Here is a 22,505-nt window from a genome sequence, read left to right on the forward strand (position 1 = left end):
AAATCCTTGCATGCTAGTGGTTGGTCCTGCCTCTTTGTCCCTCCTTTTCCTCTTTGTTTCCTCCCACACAGCAGGGACGAAGTACTATATCATTACACTTTGCTTGTTTATCTGTGGTTTGGGGTACACATTTTTCCCTTTGTTTCCTCCTTGTGTTTCATTATTTGAGAGTTTGGCTTCAGCATCCATAGCTGCTTCAATATATAGCATTTTTCCATGGCTACGTGTAAACATGGTAGAAAAGAGGTGTGTGTTTCCATCGTGCATTACTGTTCTGACAAGGAATTGCCTGCTAGGATTCTTGTGTCTACCCCCGCTTCTCTCCGTAAGCCATTACACAAGCTGGCACGTTTGCGCGCATCAGGTAGCAGCACTAAGCAAGCATATTCTCTTCACATGCCCCAGCCACTACTATGCTAAAACTGTTTCTTGTGCAGGTACACTTATACGCTTCACCCAGCAGCACCATTACTAAGCAGTAGCCATGGCACTCTTCTAAATTTAAGCAGTGAATCTGTAACCGGGCAGAAGAACTAATTGCATACAACTTTTGTTTTGCTGATATTTATTAGATTATTAGTGATAGTTCTTTTTTCTCGTTTTACCTCAGTGTTGTTTTATCAGAGTGTAACTGAGCACCCTAGTAGGACGACATTGCACTTTTTATTAAGGAGTAAATCAAGCGTGCCCTCATCACCATTGAGTTCTTCTGTCAGCACTCTAGTTGATTTTGTTAGGTCTCCGTAAGTGTATTTTACTGGGCTAGCGTGATAAAATTGGTACCGCCATAATGTGAGTGATTCCACTTCTAGTTTATGTACAGTGACTTCCATTTGTTTGTACAGATCTATTTATCCAATTGCTAAGTTGCTGTTATTGTAAAATGAAAATCTTTTTTTAATTCTATTGAGGAGTAGCTGCATCTATTCTTAAAGAGAAGCAGAATTCGTAACGAGAGTGCCAAAAACTTGAAGCAGAGATCACCTTTTATATTGTAAAATGCATTCTTTCATTACATTTATTTCATTCCAGGATGGCCACCGTTGATTTTGCTGCTTGTGCAAGTTGTGGGCACTGCTTCATGAACCAGAGTGGGAGGGGAGGTGACGTGATGTGGAAATGTAGTGCTTTTATAATGTTAGTGATAGTTTATTATTTGTATCCTTCCACCACCAGTGAGCGTCGTTGTTTGTTCTGTGCAAGTTAATGGTTAAGCACAATAGTCGTTTCTTCCCGGTGTTGGAGGCATTGCCCCCTCACCATTTTCTGAGCCTTTAAACTGGTTCTTTCCCAAGGAAGAAGACAGCAGCGGAGACTCTGGGGAATATTATAGGGACAGTCTTTGCATTGCATAGTGATCTGTGGGTTTTGGTAACATAACACGAATAGCATTGCTTTTTGGGTCATTTGTTGCTGTGTTGCTGCTGTTTCAGAGGGTTTGTATTTGTGGATAGAGTGCATCAACATCAATAATAGTATGGTTGTGTCTGGTGCGCTTTTGGACTTAATTGCCTGTGTTCATATAGGACCCTCCGCATAATATAGGATGCACTGACGTTTTCATCAAATTTTATAGCAGAACGTTCCATTTCCCTGGCATGACCGGTAGATTGCCTTCCCTTAAAGCCTTCATAAGTGTATCTCCACCAACTCTCTGGGGTACTGACCTGAGTTTGGTCTCAAGAAATTCTATAAACGGCATGTCATACTAGCCGCCATTTTAAAGTGTTGAATTTTCATTTCTATTGTTTTCATATCTATTGTTTGCATCCAATTGGTCCGTAGTACCAATATTATAGACATTGGAATGAACATGGTAAGGTTTCTGCTGACTCAAATTTTCTATGTAATTTCGTGTTCTTGTGAGTAAAGCAGGGTGTACGTAGAACTTTACCCTCTAGGACGGTTTGATACCTGTTTCTTGCTTTGGACACAATGTAGTGGGAGAATAACAACTAGTCCAAACCACTGGCAATTACTGAGTAGCCTTTACAACCAAATGTTTTTCCCAGGCATGTCAATGTACACAAAAGGCCCACCTTATGGAAATTGCTGCTAATTTTGCTCCACATGGGCAGCACAGTCTGAGCTGCAAAATGAGGGCTACCTTCAAAAAGGAACATGATCAACCCTAGATCAGTTTACCTCATCTGTGATTGGATCCTGCAGCACAGTCAGCAAGGTACCTAAGTCTGGGAGCACGCTTCCAATTATGGCTTGCATCAGACACAACTGATGGTGATAGGAATGGCTGCAAATAGTCTTACTGTCAAGCGCTGTAGATAGCATTCCAACCCATTGGTTTTGCCTATTGTAGCACAACAGAAAATTTGAAGGTTTCATCATTTTAATCAGTTCTAACTGCAGACTGTCAAATTGTATATCTGTACTGGTGTACCAGCGTGTATACATAGTCCTGCTGGTAATTCTGTTCTCCCTCTACAGCAGCTGATGACTACTGTGGATATGGCCTTGTTGGTGTGGAAGACATATGAACCTTAGGGATAATGTTATAGTTAGCAGTGCTATAAGTATCGATTCTAACGGTAAAAGAAAAAAATATCAAGTTAGTCTGCCATATTTAGTTTTAAATTGTTGCTTACTTGTCTCATAAAATGCTATGAAAAAATCCAAATCTTAAAAATAAACAGACTTCACAATTTAGATTTCTTAGAAAAGATCTGTCGCTTAAATTGTTAACTGTGGAACCAGTAGATTTGGGTTTTAATCCCCACTCTCTCATCTGACTAGATTTTGTGATCTTGGGCAAATCTGTTAAGCCTCTTTAATGTGAATCCATTCTGGCATACCTGGATGATTAGTGTGACACGCAACACAATTAGCACCCCACAATTCAACTCCACCCAACATAATTACAGGCCACAAATTACACTTAATGAAACATGATTAAACTCCACATAAATACACCTCACATAAAACCCACTCTAAATGAATGAATGAATGAATGAATGAATGAATGAAAATGAATTTGTACAGCGCGATTGCTGCCCTGGGGCGTCCAAGCGCTAAAGGAACCAGAAGGAGGTGTAGTGAGGCTGGCAGAACTGGGAGGAGGGGAAGGGGGCTGAAGTGATTACGGGGATTTGAACAGATGTGTTTTAAGTTGCTTGCGGAAGGAGGCAAGGTTAGGATTAGATCTCAGGTGAAGGGGAAGGGAGTTCCAGATTTTTGAGGCGTTGAAGGTGAACATTCTTCCGCCTGCTCTGGTCCTTTTAATTCTGGGGACTGTTGCCAGAAAAGCCTGACTAGAGCGTAAGTCTCTGCCTGGGTGATATTGGCTAACTAGGCTACGCAAGATTTTGGGGCCCGAGTCCCAAAAAGCCTGGTGGGCGATACACATTGCTTTGAAGGTGACTCTTTTTCGTACTGGCAGCCAATGAAGGCTGGTCAGTGCCTCCCTGACTGGGGTTCTGCGGGGAATTTGCAGTAGGGTACGGGCCGCACAGTTCTGTACCAGTTGTAGTTTATTCAATGTGTACTCTGGGGCTCCCAGATAAAGGACGTTATTCGAGTCCAGGCGTGATTGTATTATGCCCTGTATGGCTGTTTGTTTTGCCTCCATTGGGAGCAAGGGAAGAACCTTCTTCAGTGTCCGGAGAAGTCCAAAGCAGGTGGCATAAAGCTTTGTGGCCTGAGTGTTAAGAGACAGATTCCTGTCCAGCCATACCCCCAGGCTTTTGATGTTATCTTTCGGAACCGGGGGGGAGCCTAGACAGGTGGGCCATAATGACTTGAAAAGGGTCGGATCGGCCGGGCCCAACAGCATAAGCTCCGTTTTGTCCCCGTTCAGCTTTAGTGATGACAGGGTCATCCAGGACTTCACCTCCTCCAGGCATTTGGTTAGGCCCCCCCGACGGAGAATGTTGGGCTTCCTGCGCTAAGGAGACCACCAACTGTGTGTCGTCCGCATAGGATATGATCTTAACTCCATACGGACGAACTACCTCAGCCAGTGGCCTCATATAGATATTAAAAAGCGCAGGGCTTAGAGAGGAGCCCTGGGGGACTCCACACTTCAGAGGTATGCTGGAGGATACTGCTTGTCCGTCAAACACCTGGAACGACCTATTGCTTAGGAAAGATTTTAGCCAGAGCCAGGCCTTGTCCACGATGCCGACGTTTGATATGCGGTTCAGTAAGGTGTTATGACTGACCGTGTCAAACGGCGCGCTAAGATCAAGGAGGACCACTGCCACTGATCCTCCTTGATCAATGATTTTCCTGGACTCCTCGATGACCATAAGGAGGGCGGACTCTGTTCCATGCTTAGGCCTGAACCCTGTCTGGGTAGAGTCTAACAGCTGATTGCTTTCCAGATAGCTGACCAGTTGGAGATTGATGTACTTCTCCGCAATTTTGCTCACCCAGGGGAGTAGTGAGATCAGACGGTAGTTGGCGAAGTCCGAGGGATCTAGATGTGGCTTTTTTATTAGTGCTCGAACCATTGCCCGTTTCCAGGCAGGAGGAACAATGGCAGAGTCAATGGATGCATTCACGAGATTCTTGATGATGGGTAGAACCGTCTGAGATGCAAGTAACATTGTCTCTGGGGGGGCCGGGTCGGTTGGTGAGCCGGATTTCACTTTCCGAGCCATAGATTCAACCACTTCCAGGTCCATGCAGGGGAAGTGGTCAAGTGTGGGTGAGGAGGATGGCTCAAGGACTGACCCCCTGTTGTTATCATGAGCTATCGGAGAGGCAGTGCTGGTTGGGAAAGAAGTGTATATCTTATTTACTTTGGCCGAGAAGAATTCTGCCAAATCGTTACATTGGGCGGTTGATTTCTCCTCGTGAACACTAGAGGGGGGTGGTTTGGTCAGTTTCTGCAGAGTTTGGAAGATTTCCCTGGGTTTGGAATTTGAGGCTAGGATCTTATTGGAGAAGTATGTTGTTTGGGCAGTTTTTATCTCCTCTTTGTATGTTTTTATTTCTTCCCGATATCGGGTTTTGTCCTCCATAGAGTAGTTTGAGCGCCATTTTCTTTCTGCTTTTCGGCAGTGGCGCTTTTTGTCCCTAAGGGCTTCCGAATACCATGGTGCTGTTTTGTGGGATCGTTTAGCCGATGATTTCTTAAGGGGGAGGATGGTTTCAAGGGAGTGCAAAATCCAACTTTCGTACTCCTGGTTTGCCAGACAAGGGTCTTCATTATTTGAGGGAAGTTTTTCCAACAGTTTATTTGTCCATTCATCCACTTGTATCCGTGCCCACGACCTCGCGTATCTAGTCGAGGGGGTTGGGAGAATGGGTTTCTCAGTGAACCAGGTGAAGGGCACCAAAGAATGGTCAGTCCAGGGAAGGGGGAGAGGGGGAGAGGGGATTCAGTTGAGAGCTCCGCACAGTTGCTAAATACTGGATCTAAGAGGTGTCCCTTCGTATGGGTAGGAGTGTTCACTCGTTGAGTGAGTTGTAGTGCGGCTAGGTCGTCAGCCAGGGTAGTGGCCGTTGCGTCTGATGGCGAATCAAAGTGTAAATTAAGGTCGCCTAACACAATGAAGTTGGCAGCAGTGCAAATGCGAGGTGCCACTATTGCTGGGAGACCGTTATGAAATTGTTTCGGGGGGCCGGGTGGGCGGTATATCAAGGTGCCCGAGAGGCAATGGTTGGGGGAAAACTCCAGCGAGAAAGCTAAGCTTTCACAGTCTGGAATGTTTTCCACGATGAGTCTGCAATGGTATTGGTCTTTTAATATGATTGCTAGTCCTCCCCCTCTGCCGTCTGGGCGGTCTTGACGAGTGATTTGATAACCAGCGGGGAGAGCAGCTACCACATCAGGGTCGGAATCAGACGTTAACCATGTTTCCGTAAGAAACAGTGCGTCCGGCTTGCGTTCTTCTAGTAAGAGGGATATTTCCACCTTGTGTTTGGGGAGGGATCTACAGTTTAAAAGGAGCATGCGGTATTCATGCCGCGGGGGTTTTCTCTGCCTTATGGAGAGCGGCGCGCTACATTTTGGACAAGTAGCTGGAAGGGGTGTGGTGTCAAGAGCGTACCTCAGACAGTCATGTCCCACGGGTCTCAAGTCGTGGAGGGCGGCCGAGCTGTATGCTATGGTCTAGTTTGCCTGGGTTGTAAGGGGTATGGCCCCTGGCCCGGACGAGCGCAGATGAGCGCAGACGAGCTTGCCTTATGCGCGCCTTCGGCGCGCATTCGTCGCGCCCGCTGCGCTCGTCCGCTGCGCTTCCTAAATGGACACATTTTTTATAGGAGGTAAATCAGGAAGCGAGTGAGGGGGCGTGGCCTGTCTGGTGGGCGTGGCCTATGTCCTCGCAATGGCGGCGAGGTAAACAAACAGTCTCCGGTGGCAGCGTATTGCTCAGCTGACCTCCCGGGGTTTGTGCGGCGCTAGGTGCTCAGGGGGGGTAAGTGCAGCGGATGTTTTTTTAAAAAACACACAGCAAAAGTACAGTTTTAAAAGAAAGGCGGCGTTTCCGCTCTACTCCCGGCTCAAGCCTCAGGAGGTTCCGTTTTTACAGTGAGAGCGCTAGAATTCAGCACGCTTTTGTAGCAGGAAGCGAGTGAGGGGGCGTGGCCTGTCCGGTGGGCGTGGCCTATGTCCTCGCAATGGCGGCGAGGTAAACAAACAGTCTCCGGTGGCAGCGTATTGCTCAGCTGACCTCCCGGGGTTTGTGCACTCCACTCCATGCCACATAATTCTAATCAGCATAATTGCACTCAATGCCACATTTCCACCCCTACAATTCAACTCGAGACACCGCCATTCCACACCACATAATTTTATGACAAACCACATAATTCAACTCACCCACACAATAACTTAATATGCCACATACTTCCAATCAGCACCACAGAATTCCACATCATGCCACTTAATCCAACAGCACACCTCATAACTAAACTCCACTACATACCACTCAATGATACAAAATACCATTACACATAATTATACTCCATAACACACAATCCCACTTCACATAATTCCAATACACTCAATACCATGTAATTACTATCCATATAATTACACTGCACTTCCTGTTATATAATTCCACAAAAAAAATCCACTCCACACAATTACACACCATACAATTTCACAGCTAATAATCCAATCCAACCCACATAATTCCACTCCATACACCATACATCCACACTACTCCATAACACATGGATAATAAACATATTCATTTACCATGCCAAAAGTTCTAACTCTTGTTCAGCTTTTAGTATCCGAGGCAGCCTACCTTCAAACAGCCTTGTGCCCTTCCTTGCACCCACAGCTGCTGATACACTATGGAAAGGTCATATTTGCAGTACTGTCTAGCATTTGAAAACACTTCTATGGCAAAAAGCACAAGCTCGGAAGTCTCCCAAAGTAAGACAAAAATTGTCCATCTTTCTCCATTCCCCCTACCCCTTCCTACTCCAGTAGGATAGTATTACGACTTGAGCGGTAAGGTCGTTTCAAACTAGCAGCCTATTTTTAGCTAAAGCATAGTCCTAAATAGTGAGTGATGCTTCTCGGGTGGGAAAGTTCCCATCAGATATTGTTTGGTGCCGCCCTTGTCATCATATGGGACTCCTTACACCAAGGAGGATATTACTGCATCCTTTGTTAGAAAGACGGATGCCCCAGTGTGACTAAGGGTCTATAGGGGTAACCTAACAATGACACCTGAAAAGCAGTGCGTGTGAGAAAAGTAAGTGATAGTGAAAAATCTAAAATTGGAGAGTATAGAGGAAAAAACAATTTATTAGGTACCTCTCATACTTCCAAAACTAAAAACCAGTGCGGAGACATAGTAGTTTTCAACAAATATCTACTATATAGTTGGAAAGGTCGACATGTTTCAGCATTAAAGGGGCTTGGTGTCCACTGCTTTCTTCATTACCAAAACTTCACTACTGCATGAATGTGAATAGACTAAAGATCACCCATGTGAGTGAAAAATCCATAAGTGTCACCTGGACGACTAGGATCCGTAGCTGTCTACCAGATACCTTCTTGGTAGGACGTGGGTGCTGCGCCTCACCTGGCTATGGCTCAGGTAGATAGAGCACCGCTCTGCCCGTCGGTACTCCGGGCGTACCTCTGAGCTGTCTCCATGGTGTGATCTTTAGTCTATTCACATTCATGCAGTAGCGAAGTTTTGGTCCTGAAGAAAGCAGTGGACACCAAGTCCCTTTACTGCTGAAACATGTCAACCTTTCCAACTATATAGTAGCTATTTGATAAAAAAAATTACTATGTCTCTGCACTGGTTTTTAGTTTTGGAAGTATGAGAGGTACCTAATAAATGGTTTTCCCTCTATTCTCCACACCACGGAAGCCACGGATGAGGGAGAATGCGAGGACTGCTCTTGAACTAATGGAAGTTCCATGTACCCCTCTTCCAGTCCGGCTCATGGGGCACTGACTCCTATTTATTCCAACCCATGACTCAGAAATACTGACAGGGCTATAACTGTTCAATATTGAATGCCATTTTACAGTTGTATTATAATCTATTTTCCATTCACCTGTATATAGACATAGCACACATTTTTGCCAACCTTAGTGAGTGACAGAGGGATCTGACCCCGTCCTGACGAAGAGGCAGTCCGCCTCGAATCATGTTGACAACACCAGGAGAACTAGCCCATTGTTAAGCTAGATTGTCTCCGCCACACTATTTTTAACGGTACCAGCTTATGACTAATAAAGAATCTTTTGCTTTCATAAGGCCAGGTATTCTTTTAAATCTCACTTTTCTATATCACTCCTGACCCTACTCACACTCACTCAATACACTTCACATAGCACTTACAATATCTAAGTGCTCCAGTGTAGTCGCTAGTCGTAGCACGCCCCGTCCCGCAGCAGGGCGGGAAGACCCCGATGATGAAGCATGACACCAAGGGCCCTTTTGGTGTGTGAGGGGTATTTTAACAAATACTGTGTATGCCTGATATACTCTGGCTCACAGAATACCTTCCAGAGGTGGACCTTGTTGTTTATTTATACCATTAACCGTAGGAGGGTGCGCCCACTGAAGTGCTTTTTGCCACTACCTCTTCACACCCCCTTTTGATTCTTTGTTTACATAATTCCAATCAGCATAATTTCATTCAGCACCACCCTATTCCACGCCAAACAATTCTGCTCTAAACATTCCCATTCTGCACCACATAATTCAACAAAAAATACATATTTCAACTCAACAACACAATTACACAGAACACCACATATATCCAATCCACACCACAGAATTACACATCATGCCACATAATTCATCTGCCCACCACATAATTAAACTCCACAAAAATACCAGTCCACCACACAAAATACAATTCCAACAAAATTACACTCTAACACACAATCCCACTCCACATAATTCTAGTACACACAAAACCACATATTTACTATCCACATATTTCCATTACCCACCATGCCACATAATTCCACTACATAAATCCACTTCACACAATTCCACCACACACAATTTCACAACTAACAATCCCAAGCCACATAATTGCACTCCACACCACATACATCCTCAACAATCCAAACCACACGGGTAAAAGAGATTCTCATTTCCAAGGCCAACACCCCTAACTCTCTCAAATGGGAGACCAATTTGTATTGTAAATGCTTGTTTTATTTAGTACTCTGATTGCCCAGGAATGGTACAAGTGGAATGAAAAGGAGCTAAGCTAATGGACCCCTGACTGCCAATGAATATGTAAGTCTAGAAGTTTACTGAGAGATACTGATTACCAACCATAAAATTGTATTTTTAAATGCACAAAAATTAACTAAAATGAGAACACATTTTCTATAGGGTCACACTATTATACCAGCTGTGTCTGAAAGAAAATTGATATTCTTAGTAAAACAGTTCTTCCAACAGCTGCAGCAGCCTCTCAACTGATTCCCCACTGTTCTAGAGCACTGATAACATTCTTTACATATAACAAAAATGTGGCTTAGCTGAACACCAACTTGATAAATTGAAAACTTAAAACTGAAATTATTGGAATGTAGTTCATTTTGTCATAGAAAATATGGTTAATGCTCTAGAAAGTTAAATAAGGGCAATTTCTTAAAATGTTGATATATTCTCTCAACATTGTCAGGAAAGATGTCTGTTATTCTGGGTGAAACCTACTTCCAACACCAACGTCAGACTGTCAGTTGATTCCCATTGTTCTTGTGCAGCCTCGCCACAGTATTATACCACTTGCACGCTAACAATTCTGTATTTATGACAAGAATGTGGCACATCTGAAGGCCATCTTTATGGAATCAAAGCTGTAAAGCTAAAATCAATTCCTACAGAGTGTACTGCATTAAATGATCAAAAGGAACAATTTCTTTTTGTCATACAAATTTAGGTTAGTGCTCTAGAAAGCTAATATAATGACACATTTTCTGTCAGCTCTGAATAATCTCCCCCATCCATCAGTAAAACATTCTGACATGCAGAGGGTTTTGTTGGGCCTTCAGTTAGAATTTGGAGGCGGGTGCTACCTTGGCAACCAGACCGTGTAGAATGTGGTAGCTTGGCAGTTGCTATCCTGCCATTAGCTCTGCCGGTCGTTGATATGTACCTGGAGATTAAAGACCACCTCAATCCTACCTCAGACTCATCATTTCCTTGAACCTTTCATTGGTGACAAACGGGACATGGACCACAATCATTCGACCGGCAGAGCGGACCACTCTGTGTTGGAGCCACTCACTGGAGCCGTATTGGAGCCATTCATTGCAGCCGAGCAGCAGTGTCGAGACATTGGAGAAGGGCATTTCGTCAGCTGTTACGCTATGCCCTTGCCATGCTTGCGATGACACTAATTAATATTGTATTTCCCCTTCCGCCCTGGCCTGCTTACTTGCATTACGTCATTGCAGCACGGTTTAACATGTTCTCACAGAGGCAGACTGCCTAGTAACAAGGTTTCTGGCTCATTTTTCATAAGCAATCAATTCCTTCAAGTTGCCTAGCAAAACTGGAGCCATTGTTGTTAATACTCGATTCACTGCGGACTAGAAGGAGCAGATCCACGGTGATCTGCACACTAGTACTTATATTTGGCTACCTCCAGAAAAATCAGTACGGTTATTTGCACACCTGTATATAATTGTGGGAGGTGCAGATTTTCACAAAGCATGCATGAAAGGCGCAGATCTACAGTGATTTGCATACAATTACTACACTTGGCTAGGAAACCATTGTGCGCATCGGTGATACACACACCTACGTGTCATGAGTACCTTTTATTCTCTGTAATAAGGATATATTAATACACTTTGGTACTTCTAACTTTTTAACAATAAGATCCTTTTTCAGGATTTCTGTACTAATTGCTTTAACCTGCACTTGACCAATATTTATTATATGCTGTTACTGTACTAAGAATGCACTTTAATGATCTCACACAGTTCGAGAATTGAAATTTTGCACATTACCTCTGAATACCGCTTCCGACATGCAAAAGGGGGTGCTACCTCCCGTTCCTTTCAATTCCACCCCAGGCAATCCTCCTGTAGAGTGGGAAGTGTGGTTGGAGGGTTTTGAAGGACACTTAGAAGCCATAGAAGGGGAAATATTTACTCCAAAAAAGAATTTGAGTTTGTTTCGCCATTCTTTAGGCACTGGGGTAGGAAGGTTCTTAAACATCTACCTACTGCAATAGTTATGGGTAAAGGGGAAGCCATTAATGAATATGTGTCTGCAATCACAATTTTGGACACTCGTTTTAAAAAGACGCAACAATATGATTCAACAACACACATTTTACATGAGGAAACAACTTCCTGGGGAAACAGTAGAGAATTTCATGAGTGATCTGAGAGTTTTGGCTTCCACATTTGAGTATAAAGACTTTGTAGATGAGATGTTGAGATGTTGAGAAAACCAGCAGTAAAAAGTACAGGAAAAACTATTGACTGCAGAGAACTTAACGTTAGACAAAGCTTTGGAAATAGCAAAGTGTGTAGAGGCAGCTGCCAGTGGACCAGATGGCGTTGGAGGCACAAGTTCATACAGTCATTTGTGATACTTCAGCAAGAAAAACAGAGATAACATTTTTTTCAAACGAAAGGTTACTTTGGAAGGTTATTAATGAGGAAGCATAAACCATTTAGGGAATACTATTTCATGTCCACCTTTTTCCACAACTCGTGTGCAATGTAATAAAAGGGCACATTTCGATAAGTTCTTCAAATCTCAAGCTAAAAATGTCCAGGCCATTCCTAAACATGTCCTTGCTCTGGAGTGTGTATTAGAACATAATTCTGAATCTGGTAACGAGGAAAACAATGTTGTCATGATAATTTCTAATTCAAGTGATATGGAGTAAAAGGAAGTTACTTAAATTATATTCATAGGCATGAAAAAACCTGTGTGTCAAATTGATCTTGCAAACATTTGTATTTCTGCTGCACAGATTCAGTTTCATTTTTTACCCTTATTTATCCAGACAATTCGAACAAAATTGACACTGTCTCTTTAAAGGAGCCACATATCAAACGGGTGGGTAAGCCAGTGGAGATTCAAGGGAAAGTTAACAGTGAATTACATTTTAAAGGTCATAGTACCCAAGCTATGGTTTAAGTGGCAAAGGAAGGACCCAATTTGTTAGGACGTTTAGAACAAAAGAATTAAGGAATCATTCTAGACCAGGGGTCTCCAAACCGGTCCCGGAGGGCCGGATCCATGCCAGATTTTTAAAATTACTACATGTATCTCAATGGGGATATCCCAAAAATCTGGCATGGATCCGGCCCTCCGGGACTGGTTTGGAGACCCCTGTTCTAGACCCTAACAGCCCTGAGCAAGTTTTGCTCAAGGATGAATACAAATCTATGACCGCAGTTCAAGACAGGAGTTGGGGATTATGTTACCCAGAAGTGTTTCAGGAGAATTTGAGAAGAATTAAAGGATTCTCTCATCACATAATTTTGAAGGATGGTGTCCAACCTGTAGCCCACAAACCTAGACTAGTGCCTTTTGCCATGAGGAATGAATTAGAACAACAGCTGGAACACTTGTGTCAACAGGGTATAACTGCGCCAATAGAAAGCGCTGAGTGGTTAGCCCCGGTAGTTTTGGCCAGAAAACGAATGGCTCTCTCAGAATGTGCATTGACTTGAGGGCCCTTAATGAAAGGATTTGGTTGGATAGACATCCCTTACCCAACATCACTGAAATGTTAAGTTCGCTGTCTTCTGTATATCATCAGTTCACATTGCACAAAGTAAGTCGTCATTTGACTCCTTTCATTACTCCTTCTGCCACCTACAAGTTTAATAGAATGCCATTCGGGTTGTCGTCAGCTGCCTCAGTATTTTAAAGAGTCAATGAGGAGATGTTTAAGGAGGATCCACATGTGAGGTGTTTCCAGGATGACATTTTAGTGCACGGGAAAGATATATAGCCCCATGATAAGACTTTGGCTGAGGTGCTTTCCATTTTGACAGATAAAGGTGGTACACTTGAAAACGGGATAAATGTAGGTTCTCAGTAGATGCTGTAGATTATTTGGGATACGGGTTGACCGCCCAAGGTGTAAAACCCAAAGAGGACCTAGCTAGGGCCATCAAGGAATTCCTTGTTCTGCTTTACAAGGATCAACTTCACTCCTTCTTTTTGATGTTGGAGTTCTATGCTAAATTAATTCCTAGTTGCAGTGGGAGGAAACAGCACATGAGAGGGCTATTGAAAAAGAATCAACAGTTTGTGTGGTCAGAGGTGCAGGATACAGAATTCCGAGATGGTAAATGTGAATGTGGAATGCAATTCCCCTCCAACGATTTGAAACCAATGACCCTTCAATTGTTGTAACCGTTGCTAGTCAACATGGGTTTGGTTCTGTACTATTGCAAAAAAGAGAGAGCAGAGAAGTGGTGGTAGCTTTTGCTCCGAGGGCACTGAGAGGAGCCCTACTAACTTACTCAGTTGTTGAGAGAGAAGCTTCAACCTGCTTGTGGGGATTGGACCCTTTCAAGAACTATTCGAGGGGTTCCAAGTTTACGATCCACATGGACCACAAGCTGTTGTTAAATCTATTTACCACCAATGGTGCTAGCAAAGCCACTCCCCGCATAGCTAAGTGGCATTATAAAATGATTGAGTACCAATTCACTCTGGAATATATTCCAGGGGCAAATAATGTGTTTGCGGATTGTTTATACAGGTTGCCAATCCAAGATGAAGTCACAGAGGTGATGTGTGATGAGGATTTTATACTAGCCACACTGGGAGAAGCTGGTTTTGAGTGTGTCTCAGAAGAAGAAAGGAAGGAGCATGTTTTAGTTGATGAGGTGAGGCAAGTGGTTATGAGCACACTGGGTAAACGTTGGGGACCCAATGATTCCAATGCTGGGGTAAATTCATATAAGCATGTGTTTCCCGAGTTGAGCATTGATAATGGAGTGTTGAGGAGAATGGATGCTACAAAATAAGATTTTAACCATAGCTCATGACTGACTTGTGGGGATAAGAGGTATGAAGAGGAGGTTCAGGGTACTTTTCTGGTGGCCGGGAATAGATTTGAGTGTTGAGCATTTTGTCAGGGACTGCGTAGCATGTGCAGTCAGTAATAAGACTCAGGTGACTTTTAAAAGCCCAGTGGAAGCCATTCTGGTTCCAGAAAAACCTTGGTTTAAGTTAGGTTTGGATATCATTGGTACAATGTATGTTTTGGACAAACGTAGTCGGTATGGAATAGTACATTTAGATTATGGCACGAAGGGACCAGAGGCCAATTTGTCAAATCAGCCAACAGGGAGGAGGTATTCCACTTTTTGCAATCATTTTTCTTCAGAGAAGAGGTACCAGTGAAACCAGTCATGGACAATGGGGTGCAATTTACGTTGAAAAAACTTCAAACATTTCAAACATTTGTGTCTCCATGGGGTATAAAACATGTTACCACCTCCGTTTATCATCCCCACAGTAATGGTTTAGTAGAGCGCAAGGATAATATTCAACTTTCAGTAGCCAATGGGTTGAACAAGAAGAAAGAACTTTTGTATTGTGGCATTGCTTACCACTTCTGGTGCCTCCACCAATCTCTCACCTTTTGTGTTACTAAACGGAAGGAAGGCTAATACCAAATTGGTCCTGCCATGGAGTAATGATTTGGCAGTGTCACATGCCAAACTGGATGGTGTCAAGGAGAGATGTTGCGAGGCTCAGGAGAAGTATGCCAATACAGATCCAATAAAGGGGAGACATCAACCCATTTTCATAAAGGGGGATGTGGTGAAAGTAAAACTACCTGGAATTGTGGCTAAGGGCCATTCCATTTTATCCCAGCCATTGAGGGTTGAGGTGGTTAAGGAGAAAGTGGTGAGATTGAACAAAGAAAAATTGTCTAGGCAGACAACAAAAGGCATAGGACAGTGAAGAGAGTCCAATGATGCCTCTGAAGTTGGTGGGAAGGCTAAAGAGGCCTCTGGTACACACAGATCCACCTCAATACCATCTCAGGGAGGCCTGTGAATGCCAAGAGAGCACCTTCTTATTTTAATTATTATGTCAGGGTTTGAGAATATCTTGGTGCTCTGTGAAAATGTAAATGTTTATTTTCTGTTGTTCTGTGTTTTATGTTTCACTGTGTGTTTACTTTGTGAGCATGTTCCTACTTGGATTATCCTGTCATGTTATTATTTCAAATGCCATATTATTCTCTTGTTGGCGCATTAGGCTTTTCTGTTTCTGTACATTAGTGATGTTAATCCTTGTTGTTATGAAGCTACCGGCCACATGCATCAAAGTTAGCATTTGCGATTTCTTAATTGCGAAAATTAAGGAATCGCAATTAAGAAATCGCAAATTGCTTTCCATCAAAAAATCACATTTTTATATGCGATTTCTAAAAATTCCTTAATTGTGATTCACAATTTGCGAATCGCAATTAAGGAATCCCTTCCCATTGATTCCTATGGGCCAAGAGGCCCATAGGAATGAATGAGATGGCATTCACAAATTACGATTAGCATTTTGCGAATCGCAATTTGAGAATGCATTTTCAGGGGTGCAGAGGGGGGTCCAATGGAACCCCCCCTGTACCCCTGAAATGTAACTTTAAGTGCAAGTTACACACACACATGTCCCAAGGACATGTGTGTGTGTAACATGAAACTTTCAAAAATGCATTTTTGTGCATTTTTGAAAGTTTTCGCAAATTAGCATGAAGGTCAACTTCATGCTAATTTACCCCTTCCTATTTGCGGATTCGCAAATTAAAAATGTTCATGAATTGCATTTAAGAAATCTCAAATTGCGATTTCTTAAATGCAATCGCAATTTTAGAAATCGCAACATGGTTGCGATTCCTAAAATTGCTAAAAGCATGATGCATCCAAAATTTGAGAAATGCATTCGCAAACGGCCGAAAATTGCGATTTGCACCGTTTGCGAATGCAATTCTCAATGATGCATGTGGGCATGCATGTTTTATTTCTTTAAGAATCTTATTTGTTCTTTGTTTCCTATAAGGGGAAAGATGTGTTGGGACCTCAGTTAGAATGTGGGGTGGATGCCACCTCGGCAACTGGACCTTGTAGAATGTATTCGCTTGGTAGCTCGGCAGTTGCTCCCCTGCTGTTAGCTCTGCGGGTCGCTTATATGTACATGGAGATTAAAGACCATCTCAATCTTACTTCCGACTCAAAATTTCCTTGAAAATTTCAGGTTTATTCCAATACCAGTGGGATTCTGTCAGCAAACATCCTAGTGATCAACTGTAGCTTGTTCAGAGTTCTAATAAACAACTAGAGTGTTAACATTTTGTTTTAAATACAAAAGTGAAGAACTCCATAGGAGTTGTTAAATTTAAACGTTCTTTTGAATAGGAGGGTGAAGTAAATGAGCATTAAGATGTTAATGCAAAGTATGAATCCAGTGTGTTAAAAATGTGAGCAAAGGTTTGGGTTGTTAGTAATTTGAGGCTTAATGTATTTTTAAAGGGACTAAATATCAAAGCTTCCAAGTTTTCAGATTGTTTATGTGTGACATGTCCATGATTTTACTGGACTTAGGAGTTACAATCTGCAACCTAATGTGTGACTCTTTTATTGACACTTTTATTTTACTCTCTGTAATACAACTGTCTTGCACAGTCAAAGTATTTTCTCAGTTGCAAGATAGGATATCTCAGCACCATAATTAGATAACTCACTAGTCCCTTCTCTGCAAACCAGGATTCATTCATGTTTCTCACTAGTTAGGCACAGATATCTGCAGAGAGATTGTGTTAACAAATTAAGTTTTTTCAATACAAAGGAGTGCCTTTCACACCCACAACTTGAACTTGTATCATTCATGTGGGCGAGTAATTTTTATATGTATTTACCTTAGGGTAAAAGACCAACAAAAAATTGTGAATTATTTCATCCTTTTTAACCATGTATATACCCGCCCCACACACTAACACTGCAAACATGCAGCTGAAGCAGTTTAACTCTAATTATGCAAGCCAGAGCACAAAGTGTGCTGACCGCCTTATATGAATACAGCGCCCTTTATAAAGTTGGTCCTAAGAGCGATAAAATCAATGAGCTGGAAAACCGTTGTGCCAGGCCCTTGCAGAGAGTTAAACACAATGATGCACTTTTGTTTATTCCAGGCCGTCCTAGCGTAATTTTGACACTCTAAAACTGCTTAGATGCCAACATTCTATAGCAGTGGTTCTCAAACTTTTGAATCCTGAGGACCCCTACTGAATCACTACTGGAAGCCCGGGACCCCCAAGCAATTTGTACAATTTACATTTCTTTTTAAAAACGCCTTTTGAAGCAGAGGCAATTTCAAGAGGGAGACAGCCTGAATTTGGTCTATTGGCATGGACATGTATGCATACAGCAGTGTATTATTTAGTGGTACAAGTCTCCTGCTCTCAGCCATAGCAGCACCTCTCATTCCAGAGCCTTGGAGTGGTGACCCTTCCTTACAGCAACAGGTTGAATAATTTTGAATTATTAGCATTTTTACCTATTCACAGTTTAAGGTCTAAAATATTATACAAATATGAAGCATTTTATAATAAATACATGCCCCAAGGAGCAACGAATATTGTGAAAATTCTAACAAGAAAGTGCACAAAGCGATGAGTCCAGTGTACAGAGCAAATTCAAGATCTATATTAGGAGTTCATCATGGAAGTGCAAGAGATGGCAGGAAGGTATCTGCACAGGAGGCATATTGATTCAGCGAGATCATGGAACAATGCTATGCCAATTACCATAAACTCCTGTTAGACATAATCTTTAGTCACAGACAGAACAACATTTTACCACCAAGGAGTGAGCAGTGCAGTTAAGGCATATTTCAGAGATGCCTCATGTGGCACCTGGCATGACCCTCTCCTGTTATGATGCCCACTGCCCCATCCCTTGCCAACCACAAACTGCAAAGGCTGCACAGTATAAGAGCTTGATATATCTGAATATAAAAGCTTGACAGCACACATTATTCACCCAAGGCCCTGTGGAAAGTGAGCAATCAGACAGCAGCACAAAAATACAACTGCTGATCCTGGCTGCATTTATTTTTACCTGCCTGCCAAGTAACGGTAACCTAAACACATGTGCCTTTCAACGCTTTATTGCTTTAATTGTATTGCTTGTATTTTCATTGTTGTGCTTGTGACTGCTGTTGTCTGTCTTCTCCCGCTGCCTGTACGTGGTCCGTGCCCCTTTTTCTTCCCTCTGTTCCCATTACTGTCCCCGTGCTCTCTCTGCCCGTTCTGCCTTCTGTTCTTAGCTGCCCCTATATTATTTCTGTGTTCTCTATTTTGCCTCTGTGCCACTCATTTTTTGGGCCCATGTGCCCTCTGTGCCACTCGTTTCTCCCTCATTTTTGTGCCCCTTTTGCCTTCTGTTCCACTCGTTTTTTGTGCCCTTCTGCCTTCTGTTCCACTCGTTTTCCCTTGTTTTTTGTGCCTTTCTGCCCTCTGTTCCACAATATTTTTTGTGCCTTTCTGTCCTCTGTTCCACTCGTTTTTCCCTCATTTTTTGTGCCTTTCTGCCCTCTGTTCGACTCGTTTTTCCCTCGTTTTTTGTACTTTTCTGCCCTTCGTGCCAATTGTTTTTCCCTAATTTTTAGTGCCTTTCTGCCCTCGGTTCCACTTGTTTTTCCCTCGTTTTTGTGCTCATCTGCCCTCTGTTTCACTCATTTTTTGTGCCTTTCTGCCCTCTGTTTCACTCGTTTTTTGTGCCTATCTGCCCTCTGTGCCACTCATTTTCTCCTTGTTTTTTGTGCCTTTCTGCCCTCTGTTCCACTCGTTTTTCTCTCATTTTTTGTGCCTTTCTGCCCTCTGTACCACTCATTTTTCTTTTGTTTTATGTGCCTTTCTGCCCTCTGTTCCACTCGTTTTTTGTGCCTTTCTGCCCTCTGTGCCACTCATTTTTCCCTCATTATTTGTGCCTTTCTGCCCTATGTTCCACTTGTTTTCCCTCTTTTTTGTGCCTTTCTGCCCTCTGTTCCACCCGTTTTCCCCTCTTTTTTTGTGCCTTTCTGCCCTCTGTGCCACTCGTTTTTCCCTCGTTTTTTGTGCCTTTCTGCCATCTGTTCCACTCATTTTTCCCTCGTTTTTTGTGCCCATCTTCCCTCTGTTCCACTTGTTTTTTGTGCCTTTCTGCCGCCTGTTCCACTTGTTTTTTGTGCCTTTCTGCTCTCTGTGCCACTCATTTTCCCCTCGTTTTCTGTGTCTTTCTGCCCTCTATCCCACTCATTTTTCCCTTGTTTTTTGTGCCCTTCTGCCTCTGTTCCACTCGTTTTTTTGAGCCCTTCTGCCTTCTGTGCTACTCGTTTTTTCCTTGTTTTTGTGCCCCTTTTGCCTTCTGTTCCACTCATTTCCCCAGCTGCTGTGCCCCCTGCGGCCCGCCCCCCCTGACTGCCCACTTCCCATTCGCTGCCCCCTCCTCCTGAGTGTATTGTTGTGGTCTCTCCGCCCCTGCACCAACATTTACAGCTCTTGTGTGCTGTGAGCACGCATGGGCGTTTCATTTTTCACTATGACGACAGGCACTCGAGTCATGCGGACACCCTGGGAATGTCTCATGGACACCTGGGGGTCCGCGGACCACAGTTTGGGAAACACTGTTCTATAGGTAGAACCTTTCAAAGCATGCTCAGTAACATTTTCATTTTGCTGGTAATGTACTACTTGCTAAGAGAGCCCCACCTTTAGCTTTAACAGGGACTGAAGGAATGTGCGGTCAGGTACACACAACCCATGTATAAACAGCGAACAACACTGCAAGGGGAATACTGTCTTTTAAAAGCAGGTTGTGGAAAAGTAGTCAGCTTTGCTGTGCTGCATCCTACCACCTGCTATCTTCAGCTGAGGCTTGGTGAAACATGCAAGTCAGAAAACTTCCTGATTTGTCAGGCGGGGTCTGGTGCTGATGTCCCAGTCTCATTGCTGAGTATGAGCAGATACCTTCAGTGAGCCTCACCCAAAGCTCACTGAAGGTTACTCTCTCTTCATAGCTGTCAAGATCGGTAGAGGATAGCCTGTTAACTAAGCAACTCTTGTAGGATGCCTATGGCCCGGATGTATTGATAACACGGCTTTAGGTCGGACTGGTAGAGCACTACAGGATCCGCTGTGCAAGGTGCTCATTAAGTGGTACCAGGATCCGCTGTGCAAGGTGCTCATTAAGTGGTACTGCTGGCAGAGCAGAGCTCACAGAAGCTCCTGCTTCTCACTGCAAATTATGCTGCTAGTGCACAGAAACCTGACCAGACCTGACTGCACAACTTAATTCTGATCCAAGAACTGGAATCTGGGGGTGGGTGGGTGACATCCCCAACCCACTGCCTATCAGCAATGTCCCACACTAAAATTTCCAAGATACTTCACAGACCATTCAGAACCTACATACTTAATAGGGCCTGGCTAAGGTTTCCATAACAACCAAATCTGGACCTGCTTCATTAATTCTGCCTAGGGCTGCGCCGTAAATTTGTGTTCACTGAGCTGAATTGACCAATGTTTGTTTGATGCTCTAAGAGCATTGGTACCTCATGAGTCATTCTGCACAGCAGGAGAAAGATTGATTATAAGTTGTTAGACCTGGTGTAGCTTGGCGTGATTACCCCTGAATTTTTGCCTTTCCCTCCTGTGAAGTTAGATGCTGTAGGTACTTGCCACTGCTAATCAGTGTGCAAGTACAGATGTTCCCTTCATAAACTGTAGTGGTGATTGGTTGTCTCTGGTTGAGATGTTTTCCTTACTAGCAAGATCCCTAAGTAATGTGCACTGTGTGTGCCAGCACTAGTACTAAAGAAATGTGCAAAGAGGGAACTTAGGTCTTCAGTGTAGGGCATACGTGCATTATGCTAAATTAGCATGTTGTCCTGACAAGTGCTACCAATTGTCACGCCTGCCTTTTCCCTTTTGCATACACATGGGGCACACCTGTAGGACGTCCTGCGTAACCCTTACGCAGGGTGCAGTGTAGGTAAAAGGCAGGACTGGTGCCAGTGTGGGTGCTAGGCCCTGACCGTGGAAAATACTCCATTTCATTTTCCCTGGTGAAAGGCAATCCTGCCCATAGTACAGAATGGGGGAGGCTGGGTGTAGTATTGTTAGCCTAATTTCCCAAGAATTGGAAATGGAACAGTGAAGTTTGGTATATCTGAACCCACAGCGTCATTACACATCTTTTTGAGTAGATGGTTTTGTCACTGTGTATCCAGAAACAGCTGTTTGAGAAAATGGCTGAATTTGTGCTTTAGACCGTTTTATGTGTCTCAGCAGAAAGTGAACTGCCTGCCTGGATCTGAGAGAGGTGAGAAAGATGAGGGAGGTTGTGCCCCAGGGGAGGGGTGGAGACGGCGCCAGGCTGCCCTGCACCGGGAGCGGGGAGAAGGAGAGGCTTTGAGAGGTGAAGAGGCCTGGGTCAGAGCCATAAAACAATAGACCCATCTCCCTCCAAGTGATTACAGACCTAGGCCCCCAGTAACAAAGAGAGGACAGTGACACTGGGGGGGGGGAGAGACGTAAGACTGATTTATGGAGGGGTGGGGTACCTCTGATTACAAGGAAACTTCAAAGACAATGAGGGGTATAACATAGAACTATAACCCCAAGACTTTGGTTATGTTGATGATGTCGTCGATAACGGTCTCTGTATCATTCAGAGAAGTGCTGGGAGTGCTTTGAAAATGCCATGGACTGGTCGAGTCTCTTGTGGCTTTGACCTGTCCACGATAGGGAAGAAAGCCTCTGCCTCAGGAAGAGTTGCTGAATAGGTTGCGGGAGACACTTGACCCTTGCTTCGTGATCTGGGGCTTGTGGGCCATTTGTAGTTCTTGACCGAGGAGAGACTGAAGGGGCACTGCAGTGGGTCGTGTCTCCCCTTCTTCCTGAGCAGGAATTTACTGTGTGCTGCATTCTGTACCTAAGGGTCCAAGGTGAGCTGGCTCCCTGTTTGGAAACACAGGAACATAAAAGTTTCCAGGAAGTCTCAAGTGGTATGGTGGTGCGACTAAGTTGTGGCATCCCGAGACCTCCGAAGGGGTGCCTAAGGTGAT

Source organism: Lissotriton vulgaris, chromosome 10 (genome assembly GCF_964263255.1).
Source record: "Lissotriton vulgaris chromosome 10, aLisVul1.2, whole genome shotgun sequence".
Classification (NCBI taxonomy): Eukaryota; Metazoa; Chordata; class Amphibia; order Caudata; family Salamandridae; genus Lissotriton; species Lissotriton vulgaris.